At 40.8% G+C, this 21,013-nt stretch overlaps 1 protein-coding gene across 1 annotated transcript in view; it reads right to left on the bottom strand.

Moving 5' to 3' along the window:
* LOC136874729 (ankyrin-1) overlaps window positions 1-6,133 on the bottom strand; it is a 76,435-nt gene extending 70,302 nt beyond the window's left edge. The window contains exon 1 of the mRNA XM_067148392.2: window positions 6,052-6,133. The gene's annotated coding sequence lies outside the window, so the exon portion shown is untranslated. The remainder of the gene's footprint in view (window positions 1-6,051) is intronic.
* Window positions 6,134-21,013: the final 14,880 nt, after the last annotated feature.

Below are 21,013 nucleotides of genomic sequence, written 5' to 3'. Positions count from 1 at the left end.
TCAGGATGTGAGCGAGTTTCACACTTCTCACGTAAGTACAGGGTTTTGTTTTGGCACAGTCTGCATCGATTTTGCTTGTCTGAAGCATGTCTCATTATCAAATATGCAATATCAACATATCTAAAGGTAGTAGAGATAGGAGCTGCAATTCACTCCCAATTGGCATTTGGTTCCATTAGTTCACTGTCTGTAGGTACTTCATAAGTTGCCTTACTAAGCCAGACAGAAATGCAATTTAATATATAGTGTCTGAGTGCAAACAGTTGTACAGTTTCCAAGCATTTACAACTGGATTTCTCAGACAATTGACAAACAATGGCCACAATCGATCACTACTGATCTGCATTTAGGGCAGTCGCCCGTAAATTTATCTGTTTTGTCAAGTGTATTATTGTAATTGAAATGCAGATACTTTTTCACAGCTCTGAATCGATTCCTGTTCATTGTTTTCCTAACTAACTCCACTCCCTTGTCCTTATCCTGAGACCAGTACATGTTGACCTGGAGAAGGGTATGGTAGCCTGTACGAAGGAGAATTCAAAAAAATTGTCGTAACTCAGAAACTGATGTTTTAAAACTAGTATCATTCTTCTGAGCAGCATATCTGTTGGATTCGTTAGCAATCATAATCATTAGTCCATAATCAAGAAACAGAGTATACAACTAGACAGGAGAAAGTCCTTCACAGTGTTGAAGCATTTCTTGAGATTCAATCTTTGTCAATCCTTGAAAATTGATTTCTCGATCGCGTTCACCCGTTTTCTTCCATTTTCGCGACTGTTTTCTTGGTTTGGTGGTCTGAAGTCTTGTTGCTTCTGCCTTTGTCAGCAACAGGTAGAACATCCGTATCAGTCTGCCTTATTTCTTGCGGTAGCTTTCTTCGTTTTGCACGCTTTTGTAGGCCTACTTCGTTCTTGATATGGGCATCCGAAATGCTTGCTGTACTAGCAGTGCAGGTTGACGTAGGAGGAAAAGCACCAGAGACAAAATGTGTACAGGACACTTCAGTGGCTCAGCTATTCCCTTCTGCAGCATTACCAGGGTATAAATCTTACGTACCAGTACCTGATCACAATATGAAGATAAAGCTGGAATTCAAGAGGACAAACTGGGGCAAATATTCGTTTATAGGAAGGGGAGTTAGAGATTCGAATAACTTACCAAGGAAGATGTTCAATAAATTTCCAATTACTTTGTAATCATTTAAGAAAAGCTTAGGAAAACAACAGGTATGGAATCTGCCACCTGGGAGACTGCCCTAAATGCAGATCCATAGTGGTTGGTTGATTGATTGACTGATCCCACCCCATCCCAGCTGTCAACCCACCTTTAAAGTTCTTGCCACTATACCTGTATCATCAGCATGAGTATGTGGGTAGTGTGAATTAAAATGAGTATGCACCCTTTACTTGCAAATTTAGAGCAGGCACTCGCAATGAGGTGAATAAAAACCGCCTGTCGGTAGCAGTCGCTCACAGCAGACCTGTGACCATGAGCACACACTCCAGTCGCTCGAGTAGCAGAGTGGGCGCTCCAGATTTCTGGTGAATAAAGATAAAACAGGCACCAATTCCAGAAATGTTTCCTTGAAGCAATTCAGTACGTGACTCCAAATGATAGTGTCTAGTTCAACAGCATGGCACAGTTTAATCGGAAAAGAAAATTATATAAACTTCGCAGAGAATCATCTCAACTTGATTACAGTGTTATATAGGTCCAGTAAGGAGCATGCTGAAGAGCCTCCGTGGCTAAGGCGGCAGCCTCTCGCCGCTGGGTTCCGTGGTTCAAATCCCGGTCACTCCATGTGAGATTTGTGCTGGACAAAGCGGAGTCGGGACAGGTTTTTCTCTGGGTACTCCGGTTTTCTCTGTCATCTTTCATTCCAGCAACACTCTCCAATATCATTTCATCTGTCAGTCATTAATCATTGCCCCAGAAGAGTGCGATAGGCTTTGGCAGCTGGCGCGATTCCTATCTTCGCCGCTAGATGGGAGCTTCATTCATTTCATTCCTGACCTGGTCAGATGACTGGAAACAGGCTGTGGATTTTCAAGTACCTGTATGGTGATGAATCTCAAATGTTCCTGCAATGTCCTTCCAAGTGCCAGCTCCCACTTCTCCCACAATATCATCATCAATGTTTTCCTCATCTGTTAGTTCATACAAACTGTACCGGGCGGTACACCTCTACTCTGTTTATTTAAAAGTTGCGCCAGCTGAAACTCCTCTTCTGGAGGAAGGTTGAACTTTATCTATTCTATTAATTCTCTACTTTCTCAGAAGATGTCACCACGTGGAAAATTTTGAGTTTGTGAACTGTGTCATTTTCGACGTACTTTTGTTTTGCTTGTATTAAGAAGTGTGAACTTTCTCTTCTAGAGGACACTACTGAAGAATTACAATAGTGCAACCTAGTGCGAAATCAAAGAACTATTTTGTTGGAGAAATTTTTATTTCAAGAGTTTGTTCTTTGTTAAATTTCTTTCTGTCATGGTTTAAGTTGGCTGTATACCCCTCTTTTTCCCCTTATTTTGGATCTAGCCAATCCCGAATTTCTTTAATTAATTTTCCACCAATAATGTGTTTCTTCTTCCTCTATGTAGGGGTTTCGTTTCCCTAGCCAATAAAAACTTTGAGGGAGGGTGTTTTATTTCCCCTAACGCCTAGAATCTTCCGCGAGAGGATATAAACTGCTGATTTTGGGGTCTCCGGGCCACTTCTGTTCCATCTGTCAGTGTATTAAGTACATAGCAGGAGGCGGGAAGCGCCTCTTTCTTCTTCAGCCGTTCAACACCAGGTAATGGCCTATTAATAACTTCTTTTCTTGCTAGGTCGGCAGTTTAACACTCGCGGCGGGTTCGAAGCATTTCCATCATGTAACCTTTTCCTAAAATGTAATTACTCTTTTCATCTTTTTCTTGTAAAGCTACATTATGGGATAGAGAGTGCTAACCCTCTCGAGTTCCCACTCACATCGTCTTGAGGTGAACTTATTTTTCTCAACCAATTCTCCCGTAATGTAATGTAAATTGCCTTTAAGTCACCTCTGTAGTATGGGATTAGCCCTTGTATTAACGGCCTAGTGCCAAGTAGGTCTTAAGCAAAGTGTATTAGGAGTGCAAGTTCGCCTCCTCTCAAGTTGTATTTTAGAGGTCATGTATTAATCTTTTCTCACCTAATAGACCTCAGTAGGTTGGGTATTTTACCCCTGTGTATATGTCCTTTGAGGACAACTTGAAAGTTGAGTTTGGTGTGGCCTGGGAGAGGCTTAACTTTAAGAGCGAGTGGCTCTTTTCTAAAATTGAGAGTTGTATGCCTCGAGGAGGCTTTGCTGTGTAATTTGGAGCAAGGGCTCCAGGGTTTGAGTGGGGTCTTCTGCCCCTTTTGTTGAAATTGGTATATCGTAAAGTTGAGCTAGCTGCTCAAGAATTGTGTTTTCAGGGCTCGAAGCCCAAATTCTTTAATCCCTGTAATTGTACATTTCAAGTTGTATTTCGGCTACTAAGTACCTGTTCTATTTGTTGTTACCTAATTTTGAAAAGGAAATATAACCTTGTTAAATTTTAAAATTTAATTTCTCTTTAGTAGCTTGAGACCTATTCACCACCCAGCACCTTCTTTCATGCTTAACTACCACAAAAACTCGGTAACACAAACAACATAATACGTCAGCAGTCCAGACTTTCTTCTTTTCTGGGTTGTAGAACTCCATCACACACTATCAGTACAATAGCATTCAACACAATGGACATACAGAACAAATCGAAAGATCAGCATCAACACTCAATAACCTGTGCGAAACAGCTGACAGAGAGCAAAGTCAAAGTTTTCATTACAATACACGTCACCATACTGGCAATGCAATTGTCAGTATTGGCGCCAACATCACACTAACTCTTCCCACGGAGCTCAGTAAAGTTGCATTATTGTTGCTGATATATAGCAAGCCTTTACCAACTACAGAGGTGGTCAACGGAGGCATGACAATATATTGGGCCATTTTGGTGTATACGGCCCCAGAATTCAGTATGACGTTTACTGACATAACTACGTTAAACATCACTACCAAAGCAGTGCGACATCCATTTTCGATAATTTGTTTCTACTCAAAAATAATAAAAGTGATTTCATCCTAACTGGAATTCATTTCAAAACTTGACCTATCAGTAACCCTAAAAAAGGTTGTATACATTACTTCCCTACGACTTCATGATTAAGATTTTAAAAATTAGGCCTATATCCATTCCGGTATGTCCCTTTTATATTAGTGAGTGATCATTAATATGGAAAAATGCCATTTTAAGAGAGAAATTAAATACAAGCACTATGGGTCATGTACAACCTATTGGCCTAAAATGGGTTAAGGAACTCGTTCACCCAGGCGGTTAAGGGGAAGGAACTCCTGAACAAGAATTCGACAAGACATCCAAGCAAAAGTTCTTTCCTCCTACCCTAACCCGTCAAGACCAATGGTCATATCAATGCCCTACCCTAACCACTGCAGACCAATGGTTGGTATTAGTTCAGCCCGTGAGCCACCGCATTTCTAATGTTACAAGTAGTGGAATTAGTGCAATCTTACTTGGAGAGCATCTCAGAGGAGATGTGTGTTCACTGCGATGTCCAGGAACCCACCACCCCGCACCAAGAAGCACTTTTACTTTTATAACCTAAATAAGATTATTACATGCCATTTTCATTTCTGAAGTAGCGACTTGTATTCCTATTGGCCAATGTAAAGTGGCACGTGATCTCCTTCCAGTGGAGAATGTTGACCATAATCCGTCACCAACCGCAGCACAATAAAAGCACCAGATCCTATCCTAACCGTCCAGACCAATCGTGTTTCTTCACGAAACTAGGGGCCTAGGGCCGCTTCGCGGCTTCTAACCGTCCAGACCAATGGTCTTGTCCACGGCAAGAATCCTAATCGTCCAGACCAATCGCCTTGTCCACAGCAAGAATCCTAACCGTCCAGACCAATCCTCGTGTCCACGGCAAAAATCCTAACCATCCAGACCAATCGTCTTACGTCCAGACCAATTGCGTTTCCTCATGAAACTAGGAGCCTAGGGCCGCAGCAGCTTCTAACCGTCCAGAACAATGGTCTTGTCCATGGCAAGAATCCTAACCGTCCAGACCAATAATGTTTCCTCACAAAACTAGGGGCCTAGGGCCGCTTTGCGGCTTCTAACTATCCAGACTAATCGTCTTGTCCACGGCAAGAATCCTAACCATGCAGACCAATCGTCTTGTCCAGCTGCTATCCTAACCGTCCACACAGCAAGAACGGGGAACAATCGAAGCATAGTTCCTAAGTACAGAAGTTGGCACCACTGAGCACTGCTGCAGAACATCCTTCCCGAGAAGACCGCGAGCAAGTAAACAAAAAACAGTCGTTACGCGTCTGTGTAAATGGTGGCCCACGGGCTGAACTAATGATCAATGGTCTTGTCGAAACACTACCCTAACCAGCCCAGACCAATGGTGTTTCCACAGGAAACTAAAGGCCTAAGGCCACTTTGTTTGTCCCCATATCACTGGTCTTGTCCAGGCACTATCCAGATCAATGGTTTTTTCCAGGCCCTATCTGGTAGGTTTGCAAATGGTCTGGTAAACAAAGACCAGTCGCTCCACATGCTGAAAGTTTGGTAGCCAGGAAGCAACTACTGAAGAGAGTTCTAAAAAGAAAGTTTTAAGAATGGAAAGATTCCCACGAAGAATGAAACGGAAACCCGGTCGAAAGTGGTCTGAGAGAAGTTGAATCCTAGTACAATGATGAAGGAATACTGGAAAGAACGGAAGGGGAAATAACAAGGCTACGAAAACCATCAAAGTAGTTACAGGGACGTAAAGCAAATAACATTACTATTATTATAAACAAGGAACGATGGCGTGGTCCCTAGAAGGCCTCAACGTAAAGAAGCAGAATACGGTAACCAATAATCACCTCTTCACGCAAAGAACTTGGCTCCGAATGAAATCCGTGCTTTTGAAAAGTAAAATGATCATGCATTGTCTTTCATTCTGACGTACTGCAAGCATACTTACCTTGCTTCTCTTCGTCAACAGGCCAAGAGCTTGAACCAAGGCTGAAACCAGGTTCGAACGACGCCACACCAATAACAGGAAGTAGAGGCGGGACACTATCGATAGCGATAGCACCTATCGATAGTAGTGATGGGCGATATTTCACGAACTGTGATTTTTTCACTGATATCAAGAAATCACGGGTAACGACTGTTACTTTCTACGCTATCACTGTGATCAGTCGTGATTTCACTTCAAGTGATCGTCGTGCGCCCTCTTAACTCCATATACAGAACTAGAATGTTGTCTTGTCTTGCGGATATTTATTTGGGATTGAAAAGACTATTTCCCAGTCACAAGATCATTAATATGTTACACTTATATCACAAAAACACACGTTTACAACACAAATGTCCGATTTTAGCGTGATCACACGAAGATAGATTCACTTAAGGAAGTAAGATTATATCGGGTATGAGGAAGGGTTATGGAGGTAGTACATTCGGGACTGAGCAAAGACACAAAGAACTTAGAAGTGACGCTGTACGAGATCAGAAAATAATAAGAACCTTGAAACAGTATCTACTCACCAGGGGCATTGAGAAGTGCCACCTCATAAACATGTCGGAACAAAACCAACTGCAAAACTAAATCGTGATTACAATTTTATACGAGTGTTATCAAGGTACTCATTTAAAATAGTAATGATCGTAGGCGAAGGTTGGTGCAACAAAACTGAAAGTCGTGTAGGGAAAGATATTGGAACTTTAAGTAATTTCTGCATCAAAATGGTCTGGTGATGTGCATATTGGGGGCAATGAAAGAACAGGTGGTCACTATCGCACTCAGATTCTCCACAGGAACAAGTTGGGTCGTTCGTAATGTGAAAGCGAGTTAAATATACTGGGGTTAAGGCATGATTAAATCGTAGTCGGATGATATTAGTAATGTGACGTCGTGTATACGTACCATTTGCAAACCACGGTAGTGTGGGAATACTCGGTTGAAGTTGGTAGTAATATTGTCCTTTTGTACGAGCAGATAATCGCCATTGTGTGCACCATGTGTGTTGAGCTGCAGCTTTGATATTTGGAAAGAAGTCGAGAATCGGAATTTTGATTTGTAATATATTCGCGGTATCTGCACTAGCATCTTTCGCTGCTATATCGGCCATGTCGTTGTCTACGTGTCGATTATGCCCTTTGATCCATATTAACGTTATAACAAAACCGGATGTTTCAAGTTGAAATAGAAGAGATTTGACTTCGTAGACATATGTATTTGTATGAGGGGCGAGTGAATGCAGAGCTTGTAAAACACTTTGGGAATCGCTGAATATATTTATTTTTTTGGATTGCAACCGTTGAGCATATACAAGGGCCTGATATATGGCATATAATTCTGCTGTAAAAATAGTTAAATTATTAGGTAACGGATATTTAAAGCTAATGAGTAGTTGAGGATCGTAAAATGCCGCTCCGACTCCAGTATTAGATTTTGACCCATCGGTAAATAGGTGGTAATCTGGTGTAGTTATGGAACTTTTAAATTTCTTATGAACATATAGTGTGGGATAAGGTGCAGCCATTGATTGGGTTGATGCATCAGAAGGGGCAATGATAACAGAAGGACGGAATGTTTGAATATCATAGTGGTATGAATACGTATTAATACGTGGTGTACGAAATATAGTTTCAGTAAGATGGTGGATTTCAGCATAAGCCATGTATATGGCGGGATACCGATGATTGGGAGGAGGACGCTGTTGATAATATTCATATAATAATTGTAATTTTGGGACAATAAGGGAGTTCGTTCTACTAATGTGTTTCAGTAGGAATTTTTTGGATAGTTTTATCCTGCGGATGTACAGTGGTTCTTCCGTCGTTTCTACTAATAAAGCGTTAGTAGGTGTTGTGCGGAGGGCACCCACGCTGATACGTAGTGCTGTAAATTGGAGACGATCCAACGCTAATAAACTATGTTTAGGGGTTAAGTCAATAATATGGGCGCTATAATCAAGTATGGACCGAATGGTTGCATGATATAGCTGCAGTGCTGACAAAGGGTCAGCACCCCATGCACGTTTCGTTACCGTTCGCAGAATGGTGATATAACGATCTGATTTCCTAATAAGGTGTCGTATATGAGCTTGCCATGTGAGTTTGTGATCGATATAAATTCCTAAATATAAGTGTTGTGAAACCAAGGGGATGCTATAGGTGTCAAAGTTAATAGGGCTTTTATCAAAGGTTCGTTTATGTGTAAAGATCATTGCTGCACATTTGGATATAGAAAGGGAAAGTCCATGAGCCGTTAGCCACTGAAAGACTAAACTTAGAACCTGAGATATTTTGTCTCTACAAAGGTCAATGTGGGAGTCAGCACAATAAATAACATAATCATCCGCGTAAGCTAGAATACGGGCGTGTGGTAGCACAAGAGATTCGAGCTCTTTCATGTAAAGGGCAAACAGAACTCCACTGAGGATCGATCCCTGTGGTAAACCTTGTGATGTGTAACGGCTATCAATTGTGTGTTGGGGAGATTTAATAGTTAACCGACGGTTAGTAAATAGTTGATTTAAAATAGAAATAAATTGAATGGGGAATCCAACACTAAATAATTTCTCCCAGAGGATATGCAATAATACAGCATCATAGGCACCTTTAATATCCAAAAAGACTGCTACTATAGATTGTTTCCGCCATTTTGCTAATAAGATGTCGAGTAAGAAAATTATGATAGGGTCTTGTGTACTGTTACCCCGTCGAAAGGCAAACTGATATTTGGGTAATAGCGAGTGATATTCCAATACCCACGCCATGCGTTTCATAAGTATTTTACAAAAAACTTTGCGTATACACGATCCCAGAACGATGCCTCGGAAATTGTCAGGTTCGGTAGGTCGTTTTGTTGGTTTCAGGATGGGTGTGATGAAAAACTCGTTCCATGATGCGGGTACATGTAATGTCTCGAAAATACTATTATAATATTTGAGTAGATAAATTTGGACATGGGGGGGGTAAGGCCTTGAGCATTTGATAAGTAATTGCGTCAGGTCCTGGTGATGAGCTATTGACGGTACATAATACAGAGTGTAATTCATTATAGGTAATTGGATTCAAAAGGGAAATAAAAGGACAAGAATTATGCTGTGAGGTGGGTAGAAAGAATGGATTGGCGGTAACAGGGGCAAGGGTGTATAAAAAATCTTCTAGAACTTGTCGCGGATAAGCAGAAGAAGTTTGATATTGGAAAGTTCTCGTGATCATGCGGATCGCGTTCCAAAATTTCGTTGCTGGAAGTTGTGGAGTTAATTGAGAAATAAAAGATTGCCAAGCTTTTCGCTTTTTGGCATTAAAGACGAGTTTAGTTTTCGCGATATGGTTGCGCAATTGAAAATAATGCTGCGACGTCATCGATTGTCGATATAGTTTGAATAATAGTTTGCGCTTATGAATAAGATCGTGACATTCTTTGTCCCACCATTTTAATTCGTATTGCTGTGGATGGGTCGTCACTTTTAATGGTCGGCACGGATGAAATATGTTTAAATATTGGGTTAAATAAGGGAGTAAAAGGGAAAAGGAAAGAGGTGACTTATGTTTCTGCTGCAAGATATAATTGAGGTATGATTGGTAATTAGAAACATTGAAGTTTTTATAAGATCGGACGTTACTTATACAGGAGGGTGCCTGAAACTGGGAATGTGGTGGGTGAATACCGTATGTGATGAGAATGGGGAAATGGTCACTAGTGTGCGTATCAGATAATGTATGCCAGGTGGTAACAGGGGCCATAGTGGTGCGGCAGAAAGTAAGGTCTACTGCGCTGGGTGGAGATCCAGGCGGAGTTAAACGGGTCGGGGAGCCGTCATTTAAAAGAAACAAATTCTGATGAGTTGAAATAGTAAGTAAGTTAGAACCTTTGATTGTATCGACCATGCATCCCCATTCAGTGTGGTGGCAATTAAAATCACCGAGAAGAAAAAGATGTGGAAATGTGTCAAATTGTTGGATAAAATGCATCCATTGGTTCTGAGTAATGTAAATGTGGGGAGGGCAATAAATGTTGATGAAACATGTGTTATGGTGTACTATTCCTACAGCGTAGGTGTGCGGGATGATATGTTGTAAAGGGAAATGTGTAACTGATAAGGAAGTATGTACACATGTGGCAACTCCATCAAAGCCGTTACCATCATGTCGGAAAACTTGATAATCTCGTAATCGAAAAATGATATGAGGTTGAAACCACGTTTCTTGTAAACAGATAAAATGTGCTCGTGTTTCATTCAGCAAAATTTGTAACTCATGTCTTTTAGAGGTGGCACTTCGACAATTCCATTGAAGTAGAGTAATCATGCTAGTATGGTCATGATGGAATCTCGTAGCTTATATAGGACATGGTGAAGTTGAGGCTCGTGACCCATGCTTTGAATTAACATTACCAGCAATTGCTGGATTTCTTGTTGTAGGCGTTCCTTGGAAGGAGGATAATGTATATCTTGAGGGGTTGCAGAGGGTTGCTGCCTAGCAGATGTGGGTGCACTTGAGGGATATGTTATTGACAGAGGTTGTTGTATGGCACTCGTTGATGGAATCGAATGTACTGGAACTGACGGTTCGTTTCGTAGAATGGCCATGTATCCTTGACGGTCGAAACCGGGTTCGGGTGTAGGAGGGGGAGATTGCATAATTACTTGGGTGAACTTGCGCTTACGCGGATTGGGAGTTGAAGGGGATGGGGGATTTGACGATAGAGGAGGGAACTGGAGGTCTTGTTGCTCTGAATGATAAACGGGAAGGGCGATTCGGGCTTTGGCTTCAGGAAAGGATATGTGTTCAGTACTCATTAATTTTTTAATGGTGACCTGATATTTATGTTCTGGACAAATTGATGAACCTGTGACGTGATTTTTTTTACAGTACGCGCATTGCGTAAATTGTTCCGTACATGCCTGGGTTTCATGTTGTTGAGCACATTTCCCACAACGAGCATATTTCGCTTGACATTGTCGAAGGGTGTGGCCATATCGCTGGCATTTGCGGCAGCGAATGGGTGAAAATATGTATGGTTCAACTTCCATGTACACCTTATATAAGGCGACATGGGAGGGTAATGTTTGGGATCTAAAAACAATTTTTACTGAACCCGTAGGCAGGTATTGGGTTTCCCCATCTTGGACGACACGGCGATTAAGTCGTTGCACACTTTTCACTGGTGCCTCGGATTCCAGGTACTGTAATATGTCATCATTCGATAAACCCTTTTCGACTCCGCGAATAATGCCGACTCTTAACACTTGTGAAGATGGGATGAACGCTTTAATTTTGAGGGTTTCAAGCATAGGATTACTTAGAAATGCGTTTGCTTGAGAAGCCGTATGAAAGGTAACTTGCAGGCGATTACGGCCTTTACGTTGAATCGATTTGACATTGAGTTTGGTTTCATAAAAACGGCGACCAAGTGCCATAGGATGTAAATTGGCGATGTTTTGCTCGTTAATGGATTCAACAAAGACAAAGAAAGGTCCATGATGAAATCGATTATAATATTCCGGTGTAGGAGCCACTTGGGGCGTCTCGGATTGATTATTAGATTGTTCAGAATTAGAACGGTCTACCACTTCGGTATTACTTCCCTGTACATCAGACTCAGTGGACTGAGAATCTTGCTGTCGTGTCGTATTACTGGATGAATTGGTGATGGGTTCTTCTTCCATAGGTACTACGATTTCACGCTCCACTCGTAAGGAATTCCCGGTTACCGCCGACGTCCCTCCACTGTCGGTCTCCATTGCTCGGCACTCCCGCACCACACGCGAACGAAAGCACAAGTGGTTACCACTACCGCGCACCTCTAACTCGCACAAGTAGAGTAGTGTACCGTATCACTGTCACTGCGTGACTGAACTAGAATGTTGCTACCTAAACTGTGACTGTGATCGATGTTGTGATCAGTCGTGATATCACGACATGTGCTGCCGCAACGGTATCCATGCGAAGCGATGCGTTCAAGGAAGCAGCATCGCCATGATTACCAACAGTATGGACATTTGTTGATTAAATTTTTTAAGGACGTCAACATATCGTTCAGTATATAATGTATTTGTAGGAATTGAGCACATTCCTCCCGAATATATTAACAACTGAAACACTTATAATCCTCGGCATCGCTTGCAATATCAGTTTCAGCAAATTGTCAGTTGACTCGCAGTGTGGTATTGTTTTTAAGCGCGCGTTCAAAAAAATCGTGGTACACGGGACTCTCCTAGAATAGTAACAAACATGTATTTCTCCTGTATTTTGGAATGTCCGGGGGCATATTGTCACTGAAGCTCAGTATTAGGAGCAAGTTGACTGAAATGGCGTTTTCTAGAAAAAGGAAGAAGCAGTCCTTTAAAGAAGTGGATGAAAATTTCACAATATGTAATATGAGCAAACAGAAATTATCTTAAAAAAGAAGTACTTCAAATCTGAATAAACATTTGGAATGCGAGCACCTCTCACTTGCTTTGCCAGAAAGCAGTAGTCAACAATCGGCATGTATCTGATGATACAGACCTGGGATTTTAGACTCTAAAAAAATGTTTTAGGCACCTAAAATGGCTTTTTAAACAAGTAAATAGGTTGTTAAACGAGAATATAGGCACTTCAAATATGCTTTAAAAATAGGCAGAAAATCGACTTTAAAATATGACAATATAGACCTACACTGTAATGTGATATTTTTTTTTACGTTAAGTACAGTAATGTGGTATGGGCTACCCTTTCTAAATAGGAATAGTTGCAAAATGAAGGCATAATTAAACAGGCGTTTATTACAAACAGCTATGGATTAGGAAACAAAAAATTTTCATCAGTACTGTACTAAAATTAAATTAAATGCGTAGTACTGGTATGCGTATTTATTTGTGAGGAACATTCCTACTGCACTTTTCAGTCGTAGTTTGCTTTACAGCACATAACAATAATCTTCTCCAAATTTTCCACAGTCAGGCTGCGTCTTTTGTCTGTTAAAACAATTTTTAAAGCAGAAAAAATGTGCTCTACACTCACAGATGTTGGAGGGGCATAGCAAAATTTACCTACATTTTTCAGTTTAATTTCACTAGGTAGGTCTACTTTTCCCCATCCATTACCAGATATATCCTTTCCTGCACTGAATTACCTAGATTCTTCTGCAATGCACTAGCCCACCTGTCTTTTATTTTATCCCTTACTTTACCCCTAGTACTTTGTATAATATTCTCAGCTTCCTCAATTACAAAATATATCTATTTGAGACTCTACTTTTTTTCCTATTTTTGTAATGATTGACTGGAAGAAATGAAAAATTTGCCTGAATATATGCAATGTCTCTCTGAACACTGGAATAATCCTTTAGCAGATCTTTGCCCATACGACACACATGCAGAGTTGTCTGTTAAAGGCATATTGTCTATCACAGATGTTCGATATAATACAGGGCAGCTTCCATTGAGGAACCCCAACGGCTGTGGTGGAACAGAATAGAGTGGAATTTCTCTCAGAAGATGGCTATTCTTGATGGAAGCTTACAGAACACTCTCTTCGTTGTTGAAATCAGATTATTTACTGCAGGCAACTTGGCCCTAACTATTTCTGTGAGTCTGTGCAAGGCATGGGCGATGCAAGTAACATGGACATTAAAGAAGGGTAGAAAGTTTTAACGAGAGGTAGAGTAGCAATCATGTAGGAAGCAGCATTGGAGACAAGGAGAAGGTCTTTATAATCATCAACACTCCCAGGATACAACAACTGGAACCCCTTGTTGATGATGTACACAATGCTTTGCTCTATTTTCTGAAGCTGCTTAGAACAAAGGAGAGCAGTAAATTCCAATTGGATTCCAGTTTTCCTACTATAAGATTAGCAATGTACCTGCCCACAGAGTTGCTGGTTTTGTCCACATACAACCCTATGTAAGGACTCCCAAATATCCTCTGTGACTGGCAAAATTACTTCCCATATCTAAGTAGTTTTTCTTTAATGTAGATGTTGAAAGTATGTGTTGTTGGTGTATTTCTGTAAACAAATCTCTGAAAACATGACTATGCACAGAATTCCAGGGGATATTTTCAGCAACTAGGGCTCTAAACATATGAGCATAGAAACTACTGTGGATTGTGGGAGGTATACTTTGTGTGAGCAGAGTCTGTCCAGTGTTACTTTTCATCTTTGATTTTGCTTTGTGACTAGCACTATGTGAAATCTAAAACACAATAATGTGATGAAAATTAGACTAAGATAAGGAATAGCTAATGAATAAAATTTGTAATTTTGAATTATTTCATTTAAACCACTACTACTCTAAAGTTAATTAAGAACAAGAACACTCCAGGCCTCGAAAGGTCTTGGCTTTCATTTACAGCTGCTGCGCAGCTCTAGGCTTGCAGATATTAGATAGCCGTGTGGTCAGCACGTCACATCCCTCAAGTGTATTGCCGTGCCTCTTAGACCGCTCCTCATTGTAGCTTCCCAATTACCCTCACGCAGCTGGGTCAACGCCTTTCCATACCATATATTTTTCTAATTTACTGCCGGTACTGGTATCTAGGGAAAGGTGCACTGGTATCGTTAACCTTACATTAGGTGGCTGGGAATAGTCATTCATCATTATATTTTTCACTTGTGCCAGATAAATGTGTAGAATTTCATTTCCTAGCACATACCAAATAATCGGTTACAGTATAAAACACGACTGTTACCAATGTTGATCCTATTTTTTCCTTGACATATTGGTTGAACTTCGGCATGTCTACAAAAAACGAATGTAAATAATAAAATGATTATGTTTGTATGCCTAGAAGTAAATTGGCAACGACCGTGTCTGTAATACAACCAAAATGTAGGCTGTTTATTAAATGCAAACCCTTAGGTGGCTGATTTTCTTACAAATGTTTACACAGAGATAGCCTAGTCACAATAACAAGGCATTCTCTTGATTACAAGCTACAAATAACAAGCACCAAGCAGCACGGACGATGCAGTGATTGTGATCACGTCACGACTAAAAATCACTGATATCAGAAAATCACGATATCAAATCACGCTGTGACTCACAAATCACGGTATCGCTCATCACTAATCGATAGTTATCGATAGCGACCACTATCGTCTGATCGTTGCCTACGCTATAATCATCGCCGTCTACTATGGCTGCGCTAATACGCCTTCCCAATACAGCGATATGAGCGATATCACGGCCCACTGGATCCCTCGCTGCGCTGGCGATATGGGCCTAGTTCCCATTTTTACCGCCGAGCGCTGCTTCGCTGGCATTAAAACACGATTGTTCATTACAGCACACGTTAAGTGTTTTGTAAATTTCTGTTTAAATATACAGCCAATCACTCGATCAATACATTTGAATCACACCTTACACCTTAATAAAGAAATTCAGTGAAGAACGTATCCCTCCGCAGCGGAAAAACCGTAAAAAATAATGTTAACCGTAGGTAGTAAATAGGGACTGCCTGGTCGATGTGGGTTCGAATCCCCGTCAGAAAGTCGTAAAAATTTAAGAAACGAGATTTCCACTTCCGGAGGTGCATATGGCCCTGAGGTTCACTCAGCCTACACCCCTACGCCAAAAATGAGTACCAGGTTAATTCCTGGGGGCAAAGGCGGCCGGGCGTAGAGCTAACCACTCTACCCCATCACGTGCCGAGGTTAACAATGGTGGAAGCCTTTACCTTCCACTCCCCCAAGGGCCTTCATGGCCTGTACGGAGGTGACTTTGTTTTGCTTGTAGGTAGTAAATATTGTATAAATAAATAATTTCACACACTTTTCTGTTTAAGTGTTTCGCGTTCTCTTTGTTATTTATGTGGTTATTTAAGAATAACTTCACTCAATAACTGTAAATGTCCGATTTTAGGACAACTGAAGTGAGGAAAATCACGCAACAAGGACATTAAATAGTCACCATAAACGCAACAGGATTTTTATGAACAAATGGTTGTGCTTTCAATACAAAATCATGAATAACTTTCAAAATCCACATTGGCAAATCAGATGGGTACTGCAGCCTGCTGTTTTAATCTCTTTTATAAATCAAGTCCATTAGCACTGTTGCACACCTTGGTCTTGTCAAAAGAAACCAGCATCTTGACCGGTTGCAATGTTGCTACATTTGTGCTACTGACATGTATGTCGAATCATTTTCTTATGATAACATGTATTTGACAGTGGTACCTCCATTAAAATGTCGTGTATATCTGTATACGAATGGTCTTTTAAATATTCTAGGCCTGTTATTACTTCAGTCGCGAAAATACATTTCGCGCACCGCAGTTCATTTTCTTAAACTTAGACGGCTCGATATTTTTGCGTGTAAGAAAAATGAACCGGTTTCACAGTTCCATTTCATTGCATCTGATACAGTTTCTTGATAAAATCACCATTTATATCCTGGAAACCATCAAACATATTTTTTTTTTAGTACCGGTAAATAATTTCTTACGTCTGCAGAATGTGCGATTGGTCGAAAGCAAGAAGAGGCATTTCACTATCAACAGGATGACAGATCTTCAGTTTAATGTGTTTTGAAGAAGACATTCTTCTTATCATGCTAACATTAGTCTTACGATTGTCACTCACAATGCGCAACACGAAAAAACCGCAAGCTTCGACTTCCTTTATTGTTGTGAGTTTTAAAGTATGTAGCTCTGTCCCTAAAAGCCTCTTAAAAATGCTGCTGGTAACCTTTATTTTGTAGTCACAGCGGAAATTATAGAACGGAGAAGGTTATTGACCAGGGTAATTCGATTTCTACTTTCGCTTGCATGACAGTCATCTTTGAGTAGTTTTTATTTGCTCAACATGGAACGAAGCGTCTTTCTATTCAAAGAAGGTGTCCAGTTTCTTGTCATATAACATCTGCTGTTCGATGGACTACCAACAAACACAATCTCTCTGCTTAAGTTAGGCGCTGACTTTCTGCTAAAAGGCGCTCCTTTACTAAGAGGGTTATTCCAGTCTCGCAGTTTATATCTCCTACGTAGCGTGAAAGTGTGGATTTATTCAGTGTGGCAAACATATGACCTCGAATTGAAATTAAGAGAGAAATTCTTCCTTGAGATGCCATTCAGCCATTTATGACGTTGTTACTCGTTGAAAGGAAATTCATGAAACGAATCCCACTTCCCGATCTGCTTTTCATCTTACATCTAGGCATACAGCAGTAAACAATATTATGCACATGAACATTAAAACGATTCACGACCAAAGAAAGAAGCTCAAATTACGGCAGCAGTCATAGCAATGATCACTGAGCGTATCTCTTCCAGTAGACTAATGCCAGCTTCCCAGCGCTCCAAGCGCCGGAACTGGTAACTACGACGTGTTCGCTCGTTTACACTTGTGGCCGGGCGAATGAGAAGGCGTATTAGCGCAGTCATAGTAGAGGGCGATGATATAATACAAGGCTTGGAAATAGAGCCCGTAAAACGCCATAGAAGTGGTCAAACTGCAGTTCATTGGCGGGCCGCTAGGATCGCTACCTTGCCCCCTGTGTACCAGGTTCGCGCCTTTAATCGTGTGTATTGAGTTGGTTATGAATGTGTGTATTCTTGTGATAATAAGCACTCGCAGGTTCAATCATGGTTTATTGCTGTGTTCCTTATTGTCATTCACGACAAATTAAAGGTAGTGGAATTTCATTTCACAAGTTTCCAGTGAATAGTGCTTTAAAAGAACGGTGGCTTGTTACTATATCTCGCAGATGAGACAAACCGGGATCTCTCTGGGTTCCTACAGAAAAATCGAGGGTGTGCAGTAAACACTTCAGAGAAGAAAACTTTAGTATAAGTACATCTAAAAAGACACTCCTGCCTAATAAAGTCCCTTCAGTTTTTACAGAGTTCCCCAAACACAAACAAGTCACTTTAAAATGTAGGAAAGCTCCTAAGAAAAGACAGCTTGAAAAAACGGACAGTGAAAATGAGTATGTTACCGTATTTTTGTGGTAGGTAGAGGTGAAAGAAGGTGCGGGGGTGAACGGGTCTCAACCTACGAAATTAAAGTTAATGTAAAATTTAACAAGGTTATATTCTCTTTTCAAAATCAAGAAGTAACAAGCATGGAAGGTACAGAGTAGCAAGGCAACAAAAGAGCAACAACAGTACTTACAGGCTTTGGGCTTCGAGCCCCGGACTCGCAATTCTTGAGCAGTTAGCCCAAGCTTACATGTACATAAGGTTTAACAAAGGGGCAGAAAACCCCAATCATGCCCAGGAGCACTTGCTCCAAATTACACAGTAAGACCTCCTAGAGGCACGCAGAAACAAATTCCAAAAGAGCGATCCGCTCTCAAAAATTTAAGCCTATCAAAAGGCCACACCTAACTCGACCTTCAAGCTGTCCTCTAAGGACGTAAACACAGGGGTAACATACCCAACCTACTGAGGCCTATTAAGCGAGAAAAGGATAATTACATGGCCTCTAAAATACCAAAGTGAGAGGAGGCGAACTGCACTCCTAATACATTTTGTTTTAAAACCTAATCTGGCTCTAGGCCACTAATGCAAGGGCTAATCCCATACTACAGAGGCAGTGGCGGCTCGTGGATATCAGCAGTGGGGGGCGCACCTTAGTTTCATAATTCCACAAATATCTCAAGTTCTTCAAAACATGTTATCAAGATACACAATTCGAACACTATACGGTGCAATGCATACGCAATTGTTTTGATTATTATTATTATTATTATTATTATTATTATTATTATTATTATTATTATTATTATTATATGCCTTTACTGGCAGGACCTAGTGTTTACAGTGCACTATGTCTTCTGGTATGGGCTAGAGCAATTTTGTTACTTTCATTGATCTGTCTCTGTCTTATCCTTGGCTTTGACAATATGAAAGTGACTGAGGTATGAGCGATGCTAGTAATTCCATTCCTTCTGCAGCCAGTCCCTGCTATGAATGGTGTGAAAATGTTGCTCATAGGGTCGGTTGATGCGTGCATTTCAGTGGGCTTCGCAGACTGATATGTAACAGCAACTTCTGGCTCAGTGAGGAAAGCAACGGGAAACTACCTCACTCCTCATTTCCCTAGTATGCCTCTTCAGTGATGCCTAGGCCATCTATGACAGCTGATGGCAGAGCTGTTGAGGATCCAACCAGCCTTAGGGCTGAAGACTGAACATACATAATAATAATAATAATAATAATAATAATAATAATAATAATAATAATAATAATAATAATAATAATAATAATAATAATAATAATATTTGCCTGTTCTTGTCCACCATCGAGTTATGTTTACGAATAGTTTCATTGTAGTGATCACTTACACAAGACACGACATTGACTTCACCAAGCATTTCAAAGTCCATGGTACTATTGATATCACCCCTGTGGTGATCCATTTATCTCCTTTCCTAGGACGGGAGAATAGCGGGCAAGGAAAGCAGTAAAAGGTTTCTGAGATATCACTTCCACATATCCGCGAGTTCTTGTTATATACGTCAGGAGAACTAATTTGTCTTTGGAAAGCCCTATTTTCATTTTTCTTTGTCTCCGGTTTTTTTTTCAACAAGAAGTCTGGTGTCGGCCTAAAACACTCCTTCGTGTCGGTGCGACGTAAAGCCCATAGCAAAAAAAAAAAAAAAAAAAAAAAACACTCCTTCAGTTCGACTTTCTTCTCGGTAGAAAGAGAAGAAAACGTTAGTTCTTTAATATGTTCGACGGTAATCATACTGTACGAAGTGCATACATAACACTACGCCTACATATAAATCACAACCTTTCTCCTAATTTCACCTTGTCACAGTCACATCACGGTCATTCACCAACACAAAGTTAAACATCGCGCTCTCCAGTGAGTATGGCCAACATGAATAAGTGCGAGGAGCCAGTAGTTACAGTCATTACTCGTTTCGTTATTTAATAATCCTAAAAATTACAAGACTATTTTAAATGTATACTGGCACATTTAACTCAGGTAAGTGCCTCAGTAAAATAGTTCCTAGTTTTAGGAGAGAAATGGCATAAACTGACCTCTGTTAAATAGAAATCAGATCACCAATGTTTCGGGTAGGTTGGCTGCAACGATGGGCCGCGGCAGAAACGCGCCGGAATCTCCGTAGAACAGCACATCTCTACTGCGCCTCTGATTGGCTCCCTCAAGGCCAGTCAAGCGAGACTCGGGAGTATTTGGTCCGCTGTGAGAGAGCGCCCTCCTGCGTAGGGCCAGCAGAGCATCGCGCCGCAGCACAGTACAACTCGCGCCCTTGATAATAATCTTATAGTAAAATATTTCCCTTGTTAACATTTAAGATTAAAACTCCCGAATTTAATGGAACCCCGTGGGGGGCGCGCGCCTTAGCTCCTCCCAAACGAGCCGCCACTGTACAGAGGTGACTTTAGAAAAGAACAATTTACATTACATTAAGGAAGAATCGGTTGTGAGAAATAAGTTCACCTCAAAACAATATGAGTGGGAGCTCGAGAGGGTTAAGCACTCTCTATCCCAATATGTAGCTTTAAAAGAGAATAGATGCTAAGAGTAGTTACATTTTAGGGAAAAGTTACATGGTGGAAACGCTTCGGACCCGCCCCGAGAGTTAAACTGCTGAGCTAGCAAGAAAATAAGTTATTAAATGGCCATTACCTGGTTGTTGAACTGCTGCCCGAAGAAAGAGGCGCTTCCCGCCCCCTGCTATGTACTTTACACACTGAAAGATGGTAGAGAAGTGGCACCGAGACCCAAAAATCAGCAGTTTATATACTCTCGCGGAAAGTTCGAGGCGTTTTTGGAATGAGAACACCCTCCCACAAGGATTTTATTGGTCCACCAAGAAAACCCCTACACAATACGAAGAAGAAACATATTATTGGTGGAAAATTAATTCGAGAAATTCAGGATTGGCTAAATTCAAAAACAAGGGGAAAGAAAGGGGAATACAGCCAACTTAAACAATACCAGAAAGAAATTTAACAAGA

Source organism: Anabrus simplex, chromosome 5, assembly GCF_040414725.1.
Source record: "Anabrus simplex isolate iqAnaSimp1 chromosome 5, ASM4041472v1, whole genome shotgun sequence".
NCBI lineage: Eukaryota > Metazoa > Arthropoda > Insecta > Orthoptera > Tettigoniidae > Anabrus > Anabrus simplex.
The sequence above is the reverse complement of the archived record's forward strand: the minus strand, read 5'-3'. Positions and strand labels throughout refer to the sequence as shown.